Source organism: Callithrix jacchus, chromosome 9, assembly GCF_049354715.1.
Source record: "Callithrix jacchus isolate 240 chromosome 9, calJac240_pri, whole genome shotgun sequence".
In the NCBI taxonomy this organism is placed as follows: Eukaryota; Metazoa; Chordata; class Mammalia; order Primates; family Cebidae; genus Callithrix; species Callithrix jacchus.
In genome coordinates this window covers 10,156,141-10,168,699 of record NC_133510.1, presented here as the reverse complement: position 1 = coordinate 10,168,699, position 12,559 = coordinate 10,156,141, and the positions used below count along the sequence as shown (strand labels likewise).

At 43.2% G+C, this 12,559-nt stretch overlaps 1 long non-coding RNA gene across 1 annotated transcript; it reads left to right on the top strand.

The window, feature by feature from the left end:
• The first annotated feature begins 1,792 nt into the window (after positions 1-1,792).
• On the top strand, positions 1,793-12,136 carry LOC128928686 (uncharacterized). Its single transcript, XR_008474112.2, has 3 exons — positions 1,793-1,979; positions 5,817-5,935; positions 6,231-12,136. It is a non-coding gene; the product is annotated as an uncharacterized LOC128928686 (long non-coding RNA).
• Positions 12,137-12,559: the final 423 nt, after the last annotated feature.

The following is a 12,559-nucleotide window of genomic DNA, read 5'->3' as shown; positions in this document are numbered from 1 at the left end:
AGGCTTGTAGCTCTGGAGGAACATGGCTGGTTCAGGGAATAAACTGGGGTTTATGTTTGGGGCAGGGATGATGGCAGTGGAGACCATGCAGGGACTGAAGGCACACCCCATGGCGGGCACAGCTGGAGGAAGGAGTGGTCAGGAACATTGTGTCCACTCCCTGCCAGCCCCACCCGCCCCCTCCCTCCTCTTCCTTCGCCACTTGCCTCTCCTGCCAACTACTTCCCAAAATGGCCAGATCGACCACTCTCCATCGCAGCTGTGTTGTGTGGACTCTGACTCACCGAGTGTCCTTTTCTAGCTGAAGACGCGGATGTGTTTCTGCTTCCTGAGCCTCTTTTATCTAAGGATCACCCAGTAATCTGGAGACATCAAATTGCGATTAATCTCTAGGTTGGTTCTAAATGTAGGTGGGTCTCATGTTTCTATGTAATAGTTACACTGTGGCGCAGCTGCCCCCAGGGAACCCGTGAACCAGAATGGGGACCTAAATAATATTTCGTTTCTCCTCTGTCGTTCAGACCATGAAATGCACATACTCAAGGACCACGGAAACGCTGCCTTCACTTCCCTAGAAAGAAAGAGAGAGCGACTTCTGTACTGAGACACCTCTGGAGAAAATTAAGGAAGTGACAGTGGAATTTCTCAGCAAGAATTTTTTTAAGATAACTTATGTGTTATACCTAAAGCCTCGAGAGATTTTTTTTTTAAATCAATTAGAATCAGATCAGGTCACATATAATAAAGAAACCAAAGTAATAGTGTTATAGAGAAAATAGAGATTTATTTTCTTTTTAAACATAAGAAGTCTAGAGATAAGCAGTCCAGGGCTGATACGATCATACAAACTGCCAGGGAATCAGATTTCAGTCTGAATACTCTTACTCCGCATGGGGCTTCCACCTCATAGTCCAAGGCGGCTGCTCAAACACCAGCCATCACATCCACATTCTAAGCAGGAGAAAGAAGAAAGGAACAATGAAGGAGGGGACAAAATGGCATCTGACGACAGTCGTATAAAGAAATTTCCTGGAAGCGTCACACATTAATTCTGTTTATAGCATATCGGCCAAAACTTAGTGGAGACTGGGAAATACTGTCATTTCTCCAGTTGGCATAATGAGAATAGAGAGAAACTGCAGTAGACAATGAGCAGCCTTTGCCCCAAACCCCACTAGTGAGAGTGCAGCACTGTACCTGTGATCAGAAACCCAGCACATCCTTGCTTCTCCCCCATCCCTGGTGGCCATGGGGCCCACGCCTCAGAGAATCACGTCACGGTGGCAGGGGCTCCTCTAGAGTCTTTAAGCCCCATACTCCATACTCATAAGGCATGATCTTTGTGATCTGATTCTCACTGGTTCTAATTTGAATGCTGGAGAAAGGAGAGGTCATCCCAGTTTGCGATGACACTGGCCTCCAGGTTTCTTGAGCACACATTGCGGAGAAATCCTACCTCTTGGAATTCCTTCCACGTGACGTTCACTCATTCCAGGTAGAGCCATAAATATCAGGGTTCTTATGGAACTACTTTCTCAGATTCCCTAATTTTCTTCCAGAGCCTCTGGTGTTTGGATGTCACGTAAGAGGTACCTGACATCTTGTTTTAAGCAATAGTGAACATGGATTTCCTCTATAACCTGAACTGTACATACACGAGTGAAAACAGCAGGAAGAGAAGAGAAGAAGTAGTGGTTCATGTAGAGAAGTAATGGCAGGCAGGGAGGAGGGGAAGGAAGTGGGCGGGCCGGGCCAGCCTGCACAGATATGTGAATGAATCCATTTTTCTTTCAGGGCCTTTCCCTGTCTTTGGGCACAATCCCCTCCACTGACTCTCCTGTCTGCCCCGCCCTGCACTCACCACCCTCAGGGTCCTCCTTAGTACTGCCATGACCAAGCTTCCTCCTTCTTCCGAACCTAAAGCAACATCTATTGTACTGTCTTGAGGGATCCACAGGACCAATAACACTTCAATAATGGTGAGTAAATGACAAAGCCGGGCCTGGCAGGAGGGAGTATGTACCTGGGCTCTCCCTCTTCTCATTGAGGCGAGCACTCCAATCTTTCATCTGTGCCTCCCGCTGGCCACACTCACCAGCAGCCACAGGTGCAAGAGACCCAAGGTGGGTTGGTGGGGAACTGAAGAGTTCAGAATCCCAAAAGCAGGATGGAGAAGGTGGGAAGTGGACCTGGAGGGATAATAGGAAATCTAGCACATTAGCCTTTAGAAATTTATATTGTAGTTTGAGAGACAGACTGATACCTACATAACTCTAATAAAAGGCAGTGAGATAAGACAGTGAGAAAAACAGACAAGGTGACTTCACGGGGGTAGAGGATCCCCCTTGGGAGTGGAGAGAGATGAAGTGGGATGGATATCCGGACCACTCAGCAGAGGATTTTTAAAGGGCTTAGGGCTGAAAAAGCAAACAGCACAGAGTGTCTATCAAGGTCATTAACAGAATGTAGTATTGATTCATTTAACAGAAAAAAATTTCAAAGCCTGCCGGCAGGCCCTAACTATAATCTGAGATCACCAAATCCTCAGACAAGCTATAACTATCCATCAAGGTAATCCTCCCCAGGGAAGGGAAGTTTCTTCCTTCCCGACCTCCCTCCCTCCTTTCCTCTCTCCCTCTGTCCAGCTCTCCTTTCCTGCCCTCTCTCCCTCCTTCCTTTTCTACCTTTCCTTCCTTTTTTCCCCTCCCTCTCCCTCCCTCCCTCCTTCCTTCCTTCCCTTCCCTTCCCAACCCTCCCTTCCCCTCCCCTCCACTTCGCTCCCCTCCCCTCCCTCCCTCCCTCCCTCCCCTCCCTTCCCCTCCCCTCCACTTCGCTCCCCTCCCCTCCCTCCCTCCCTCCCTCCCCTCCCTTCCCCTCCCCTCCCTCCCCCTCCCCTCCCCTCCCCTTCCCTTCCCTTCCTTTCCTTTCTTCCCTTTTCTTCCTTCCTTCCTTCCCTTCTTCCTCCCTCCCCTCCCTCCTCATGGAAGGCAGTGTGCCTGCTCTTGGCTCTTGGCTGGTTTTCTTTCTGTCACATAGACCAGCCTTTCCAGACACTTTCTGAGGGACAGCACTGCTTCCTTGCTGCTGGCAGGCAACCATTCTTGTTTAGGGAGATGTGAAAATTTTTCAAGAGAAACAAGCCATGTGGACAGAGGAGAGGAAGGAAAGGTTAGAATTCTGGAGATACTAGGCCAGAAGGCAAAGGCTACAGGACTATAAGGAAGAGGAATATGGGGGATACTTAGTCAAATGTTCTAAGGGAAAATGTACTGAAATGTCAGTGGGTTTCTCTTTCCTTCCTCTCTTCTGTAAAGAACAGGCACAAATATGAAGGAGAAACGACCTCAGAAGTTGGAGGCAGAGCTTTCTCTCAGCTCACTTGGCCCAGAGCTGACCCTTTTAAAGCTTTACGCCGGGAATTCAGCAGTGTATAAGATCCATTCACATAGTCCTGGAACCATTAAGCAATGCAGACAGACTCTTGGACACGTGGCCGTTCCCCTTGCGACATGCGCCCCTTACCCTGTCTACTGGGACCTGCTTGTTTCTCTTTCTCTCACTCTGCCAGTAGTCATTGACCTGATTTCCTCATTGCTTTGGAGAACTATTTCAGTATGTTCCTCTTCTGTCCCTAAGAGCCACTGCTCCTTCATAACTCAGTGCGTGGCCAGCCTATTCTGAAGTACCTCTGAGGCATCCCTCTAGACTTCTGTTGTTATTCAGTAGCTACTGTATGCTAGAAAGTGCGGTTCACTACGTTTCCAGCTCCTTCTTCCTTCTCTGGTGGGTCTTCAGATACCAACACGGACTTCATCTTGGTCTTTGTTTTTAGCAGCATTGTGGTTCAAAGCACTGATGCCGAAGCTGGCTTCTGCTATGAGCAGCAACATGATTTTAGACAAGTCTCTTAACCTCTTAGAGCCTTAGTTTCCCAACCTGTAAAATGAGACTGATACTAGGTCCAGTTTCATAGGACTGGTGTGGAAATTAAATGAGTTAATACGTATAAAGTGCTGGGCTCCATGTCTGACCCATTGTGGGTTCTCAATAACAGTATGCTGTTATTATTCTCATTTTGGGGGTGATTATTAAGATTCAGGGCACAGGGTAGTACTCTTTGAGTACAGTGTGCAGATTTCTTCTCTGAATTGCTTTCTGTGATGGGTTACAAGGATCTTCCAAGCGTAGAGAGGAGCTAATAGTTTCCAAGTTGATCTCTCCATAAAACTCCATTTCCCATGAAGCGATTAGAGTAGGTTTTGAGATCATTAAAGGCCACCGTAGGAATCTTGTAGAGCTTCTTTGCAATCAGAGAGCCAGCTAATGTTGGGGTGAAAGGTCCTTAGTGAGCACTTAAAACAAAAAGACAGACTGACAGGTTTTGATCACATCAGAACTAGTGGCAGCCTAGACCAGAAGACATGTCTCCTAATGTCCAAAGCAGCATCCTTTCTGCCCCAGCAGGATTTCTCATGGTGAGTATATCTTGTCTCTCTCTCTCTGTCTTGGTCTATCTTCCAATATTCATTCTATCTATCTATCTATCTATCTATCTATCTATCTATCTATCTATCTATCTATCCATCCTCTATTTAACCCATCATTGATTTATATCTATTCTATTTATCATCTATATAATCTATCATTGATTTATATGTATTCTATCATCTATATAATTTATATTGAACTATATCTAATCTATTATCTATTTAGTCTAGCATTGATTATAGCTATTCTATCTATAATCTATTTAATCTATACTGATCTATATCTCTATCTATCTATCCTCTATTTAACCTATCATTGATTTATATCTATTCTATTTATCATCTATATAATCTATCATTGATTTATATGTATTCTATCATCTATTTAATCTATATTGATCTATATCTAATCTATTATCTATTTAGCATTGATTATAGCTATTCTATCTATAATCTATTTAATCTATACTGATCTGTATCTCTATCTATCTATCTATCATGTATCCATCTATCAGTCATCGATCTAAGCCAGCTCATGTACCAGAACCCTTTTCTCTAAACGGAAGCTTTTTCAGAGCCCAGTTTGCGAGGTGTGAGAGCTGAGCTGTGCGGGCTGCAGGCGGAAGCAGGCCCAGCTCCCTGCTCACTGCTTTTCCTTTGCCCTCTGCGCAGCCCTCGAGACTGCCCACTCTCTGACCTTATCAGTACTTGTGCATCTGTTTCTTTGGCATAGTTTCAAATTCCGCTTTTCTAACCAGTTTTTCTGGTACATGGAGTTTTTAAAGCGGTTCTGTCTTAACCTAATTTTCTTCTTCTGATACATTGTAAAAGGAGAGGTTTTTGGACAGATCACTCTGAACTTTGGTCTTTCCAAGGAGCCTGGAAGCCAGACTGACTCTAAGACTGGCCAGAGTTCCGTGGGTTGGGAAGGACCCTAAAGCAAACAAGCCTACACCCCACTTTCATCAGTCCAAATATTTCTGTCCTCAGCTTGCAGCACACCCAGGATCAAGTTCCAAAAATTCCATTTAATTTTCTTGGCTTCATACTTACTTAGTTACAATTGGACCAGAAGGGGTCTTGGCACCAAAAACCTGTAAGGAAAAAGATGTTTCTCTAAACTTTGTTGCCCAATTTTGGAGATATCATAGGTTCAGATAAGGTTGTGGGTGGCCCGTCAATTCTTCCTACATGTTGTTCTGAAATGAACCCAAACCCTGCCACCTTCTGAGATTCCCGAGTCAGACTGTGGCAATAACGAGCAGACATTCCTGAGCCTGGAGCCAAGTTTTCCTAAGCGTCGTCTCTTCTTCATGCTCTTTCTCCTAGCCGTGTACTTCTCCTGACCTGCAGGTGAGAGGAGAACAATGGTCTGAGCCTCTTCCTCTGGCCCCTGCACATCTGCTTAGAGGCATCTGCGTGAATGTGCTGGTTGTTCACTCGAGAAGGTGAGAAAAGTTTTTGGAAACATTGCTATAACTTTCATAGTTACTTCTTACTTTCAAACCCCCGAGCTTTGCCCCATCAGTTGAGTCGTCTACTATAGGGGTTATAATCATAGTTATGCGAGTAGTTTCTTTCCCACTTGAGGTAGCTGTGTGTGTGTGTGTGTGTGTGTGTGTGTGTGTGTGTGTGTGTGGTGTGGTTGTGTGTATGTGTTGTGTAAGAGGACTAGGGCAAGTTAAGGAGCTCATTATCTTCTGCCGTGTTTAGTGCTGTATCCTCTGTCCTCTGCACTGTCAGATACCAGATACAAACAAGACAAGGATGTTGCTCTTGTAAGCTCCAAATATTGGCTGAAGGAATGAATGAACATCTGCCTTCTGTATCAGTAGATCTTTCCTTCCATTGCAGAGTTAGAAGGTAAGCCATCCTCTGAGACCCAGGACATGGACTTCAGTGGACTGTCGGTTTGTATCCATGGGGACTGGTCAGTGGGGCTATCCTTAAGTCAAAGAGATCATTCATGTGTTATGTTTTGAAGGGTGTTGGGAGTTCTTGATATCCAAAATCATCGCATATTTTAAGGCTTGACAGTCCAGGGTTTGAGATAAATTTATTTTGGTCTTTAGTGTTGTTTGTTCAGCATTAGGTTCTCTATGGGAATGTCACTGTTCCTGGTGGGACATCACCTTTGGATTTGTTAGATGAAACAGCAAGACATGGTGAGCAGAGCACTGTTTTTGGAATCCAGTGGACTTGTGTTCTAACCCTGCTTCCACCATTTGCCATCTGTGTGACTTGGAAAAGTTATTTGACCTCTCTCAGTGGGTTTTCTTTCTGTGAAATGGAGGTAATAATATCTAACTGTCAAACCCATGAAGATAAGTTACATAGTTACAATTGTACATTACAATTGAGTATGTAAGGTGTCCAACCATGCATTGGTACATAGAAGACCCTCACATCACATGAATTATCTTCCCTACATTTCTCCTTCCTAAGAGCCACATCCTGAGGAAGAGGCTGTGGGTGGCGTGGTTGGGGAAGGTGATAATGGTGGTGAGAACAGAGGGCAGTGAGAATGAATCTTGTCACAGATTTAAAAATTTTTCCGAGTGGGACAATCTCATTGACTAATATTGGCTGACAGCATATAAAACTATAGACCAGAAAACATGAAACTTTTTCTATTTATATTATTTTATTGGAACAGCCCAACAGGCTTTATGAAATGCCTTTGTGCACATGTGGAAAGGTAGCACAGGCCAGATATCGGTCACCATTTGCCCATCAGCCACTTATCCTGTGCAGTGAACTACTTGTCCAATGTTTGCGACGGGCCTGCTAACCAAAGAGACAGCAATTTGCAGTAAACTTGGCTGAGTCCTTAAAGATAGAAGTTTGTGGAGGAAAATTAATGACCTAGGTCAGAAGATCTGGTTTAAATCACTTCCACTATCAACTCTGTAACCCAGAGGTTTGTAAGGTAAGTAAATGCTCCAAACCCCAGTTGCTTCATGTATAAAACTCCAGTTGCTTCATGCTATCCTTTTACTCTATTCTTTATAACAAATTACCCCAAAATTCACTAGCTTCAGAAAGAAACAGTGTTTACTATCTCACCCAGTTTCTGTGCATTGAGAATGCAGGAGCAGATTAGCTTCTTGGTTCTGGTTCGGTGTGTCCCATAAGGTCATGGTCAAGATGTTGGTGGGTCAATGACTATAATACAACATGTCAACAGAATGAAAACCAAAAGCCCATGATCATATTAGTAGATGCAGAAAAAATACCTGACAAACCCCAAACACTTCCCTGGTAAAAACACTCAAGAAACTGGTAATAGAAGGGAACTTTCTCAGTTAGGCAAAGGGTATTTGTGAAAAGCCTACAGCTAATATCATATTAATGGTGAGATTAGATGTTTTCCCCTGAATATTAGAAATAAGACAAAGATATTGCTTTTGTCACTTCTATTCAGCAACATATTAGAGGATCTAGCCAGGGAAATTGCACAAGAGAAAGAAATAAAAGCCATCTGGATTGGAAGCAGAGAAATAAAACCATCTTTGTTCACAGATGAAATGATCTTGTATATAGAAAATCCTAAGGAATCCACCAAAAAAACCTATTAGAACTAATAAATAAGCTGAACAAGCTTCTAGGATACAAGGTCAATATACAAAAATCCATTGTATTTCTAAATACTTGCAATGTACAATCTGAAAATTCAATAAAGAAATCAATTCCCTTTACAGTAGTATCAAACGGAATAAAATACATCGAATGAATTTAACAAAAAAGTGGAAAACTTATACTCTGAAAATTACAAAATATTGTTGAAAGAAATTAAACAAGATCTAAATAAAGGCCTGGTCCATGCTCATGGATCAGAAAACTTAATATTGTTAAAATGGCAATATTCCCCAAACTCATCTATAGATTCCATGAAATCCCTATCAGCATCCCTGCTGACATCTTTGTAGAAATTGGCACACTGACTGAAATTCATGTGAAATTGCAAGGGACCACCACAGCCAAAACAATCTTGAAAAAGAAGAACAAAGTTGGAGGATTCACACTTTCTGATATCAACTTAGTACAATTTTGTACAAAGCAACAGCCCTCAAGACAGTGTGCTACTGGCACAGCAGCAGACACACAGATCAACGGAATAGAATTGAGAGTCTAGAAATATATCCACGTGTGCTGTGGTGAACTGATTTTTGAGAAGGATGCTAATGCCATTCAATGGGGGAAACCGTTTTGTTTTTTTTTTTTTGAGACGTAGTTTCACTCTATTGCCCAGGCTGGAGGGCAATGGTGCAATCTCGGCTTACTGCAACCTCCACCTCCTGGGTTCAAGAGATTCTCCTGCCTCAGCCTCCCGAGTAGCTGGAGCTACAGGTGTGTACCACCATGCCCGGCTAATTTTGTATTAGAGACAGGGTTTTGCCATGTTGGACAGGCTGGTCTAAAACTCCTGACCTCAGATGACCCACCCACCTTGACCTCCCAAAGTGCTGGGATTACAGGCATGAGCCACTGCACCCGGCCAGAAGAATCTTTTTAACAAATGGTGCTGGAACAACTGGATATACACATGTACAAGAATAAAGATGGATCCTTAACTTACACCATATAAAAATTAATTCAAATGGATCAAATATTTAAATCTAAGAGTTAAAACTATAAAACTATTATGAGAAAACTGGGAAAAATCTTCATGACCTTGGATGGCACTGGATTCTTAAATGTAACACCAAGAGCACAAGCCACAAAAGAAAAAACTACATAAACCGGACTTCATCAAAATTAAAATATTTTGTACTTTGAAGGATACTATTTAAAAGTGAAAAGACAATCTATGGAATGGAATAAAATATTTGAAAATTATATAGTTGATAAAAGACTTATATCTAGAATATATAAAGAACACTTACAGCTCAATAATAAAAGCAACATAATTTAAAAAAATGGGCAAAGATCTGAATAGACCTTTCTTCAAAGAAGAGATACAAATGGCCCAGAACACAGGGAAAATGCTCAGCATCGTTAGTCATCAGGGAAATGCAAATAAAACACGCAGTGAGATGCCACTTCAAATCAAAATAAGTCAGATAAAAAATGTGGGTCTGCGGAGAAACTAGAAGCCTTGTATTGTCCTGGTGGGAATGTAAAAGTGGTGCAGCCACTTTGGAAAACAGCCTGGAAGCTCCTCGAATGCTTAAACATCTAGTTACTATATACCCAGTGTATACACCTAGGTATATACGCAAGAGAACGTATATCCACACAAAGAGCTGTATATAAAATAGCAGCATGCATTTACAATAGCCCAAAGTCAGAAAAAAGCCCACTATTCATGAACTGATGAACGAATGAATGAAATGTGTGTGCATACAATGGAATGCTATTCAGCCATGAAGTGAGACAAAGTTCTGATACACGCTACGACACGAATGAACTTTGAAAACATGATGCTTACTATAAGAAGTCGGTTGCAAAACATCACATGCTATCAATTCCATTTATATGAAATGTCCCCAAGTGGTAAATTTATAGAGACGGAAAGCAGTTTAGTGGTTGCTTAGGGCTGGGGAACCTGGAAGATATGGAGGTGGCAGCTAAAGGTTATGGGTTTTTGTTTTTGTTTTGCTTTCTGTGGCGAAGGTGTTCTAAGTTTGACTGTGGTCATGGCTGCACATTATCTGTGAAATACTAAAAACTAGTGACTTCTACCTTTCAAATGGGTGAATTGTGTGGTATGTGGATTATATTTCAATAAAGCTGTTATTTACAAAATGCTGAGAGTGACTGCAGTTATCTGAAGTTTTGATAGGAACTTAAAGATCCATTTCCATGTTGCTCCTATCCTACTGGGCCACTGAACATCCTCACAAGATGGCTGCTGGCTGCCTCCAGAGGGAGGGACCCAAGAGAGCCTGAGGTGAAAGCCAGAAAGTCTCTCTCTTTTTTTTTTTTTTAAAATTGCCATTTGCTTGAAGAAGACCAAAAAGTGTTTAATGACCTAATCTTAGAGGCCACACTCCATCATTTCAGATGAGCCCTATTCAATGTGGGAGCGGCTACAGAAGAGCATGAATATCAGGAAGAGAGAATCATGTGAACTGGCTCAGAGGCTGGCCGTACAAGCACCTGCCTCATAGGGTAGCTGCCATGATCAGGTCACATGAGGTAAAGGGTATAAAACATTTTGTAAACGTTAACCTGCTCTATCAATATTCACTATTGTTCCTATTATTATTGACATGGATGAGTTGTCCAAAGCTAACTGCATTTTGCTCATGAATGTTTACTACTTTAGTTGTTCAGAATTAGTGTCTTAGGACTCCCAACTACCTGCAAACTTGAGGGATTTGAGACTATGTCCTCACTGACGTTTAGATATGATGGAGAAGCTAGTAGTTCTAGAATCTACAGGAGTGAGACCCAAACAGTCATGCTTGTCAATTCGGCCCCTCATTTATCTCTTCATCAATTTATTACGTGGGCTGAAAAGAGGCAAAGTATATTGCAAAGTTATCAAAGAGAAGGGGGACAAAACCTCCAAACTGGGACTCAAGAAGAAACACAGGCTTTCTTCGGGTGATTATCCAGGGAGAGGTTCTTTGCTCCTCAAAGAATCTGGTCCAGCTTCAGGCCAGCCCCAGGAGTGCAATTTCAGACAGGATGGAGATGAGGGTGTGGTGGAACTCCAGCCAGATGTCTGGAAGCGGCGAGCTCCTGGCCTTTGTGGCTGTCTCTCCCTCCCATGTTTATGGCTCCAGAAACACAACATTTGTGGGTCTAAAGCCCAGGGCAGCAGTGGATTTCAGGCTGTCTTCTGGTATCTACTGGTTGTGATTCTCTCACAGGCAACACACAGAGTTTAGGTTCAACACCATCATGAGACTGAAGTCACAGGTCCACAAGCTAAGGGTAGATAGAGGCTGGTTATTTACACAGTTTCCCTAACTGGTGTGTATGTTTCTTTCCTTTCTGAGTCTAGTGCTTTCTTGATCTCCAGGAGCTCTCTTAGGAGAACTCTAGTCTCCCACCTGTTTGGTCCAAGCTTCCTCCCCCAGTTGCCTAAGAAACCTGTTCTCTCTCCTACCTAGGTATTCTCTTTCATAATTTTATAAATGTTGTGTAACATCTGCGTTTGGCATTTCCAGAATGTTCAGAGAGCCAATCTCACATAATCATCAATGGAACCCCGTGGCGTAGGTAATGCTATCATCATTTGAAGACTGAGGTAATGGTGACATGAAAGGTTGTCGTGTCTAGCAGCACAGAGTTGGTAACGAGTTCCTTGGCGGGGTTCTCTGGGCTTCCTTCTGACTCTGCCCCTCTTTTCTTTGACCCCAGACACTAGGGTTTCCCTAAATCTGTAGCATCGCTACCTGTTCTTGGGGAAGAGAATTGTAGAGAACCTGCTACAATTAATCCTTGTCTTGATCTTGACCTCCTGACCTCAGGTGATCCACCCACCTTGGCCTACCAAAGTGCTAGGATTACAGGCTTGAGCCACTGCGCCTGGCACAATTAATCCTTATAGAAATTGATGATGTTTCCATAGGCTGTGGAGGCCATTCTCCCTAAACACTGTCTTCTGGTTTGGGTCATTGCTAGGAACTCCAATCTACATCCTTTAGAAGTTAATGAGGAGACAGTGAATCCTGAGAATAGCCGGAGACCACTGCAGGGTGAGCTTACAGTAACTCAAGATCAAGGTCTGCTCTGTAAGCCCCAGATGAGCTCTGAAATCATTCCTGCCTTCTGTGCCTCCTCCTCATTGGGCTTGCTCAGAGGGCACCCAGGTTGATTTGGTGTGCCTTCCTGCCTTGTGATGGGGTAAAAACTGTGGGCCATCCACTGTGGGCCTGCAGAAGCAGGAGGGAGGACACAGTGATGCCTTATGTGGAGATGTGATCACTCACGTTGCCTTACAATCCTCTTTAGAACCTAAGAAACGCCACCACAAGCAAGTACTCAAAAACTGCTTTTTGGATTTAATTAAATTGTAACCCATACTTTGCCTCCCCCAACCCACCCACCAACCCAGTAAACGTATTCAAATAAAATACATGTAAATGGAATTTCTTTCTCCCTCTCTTCCTTCCCCC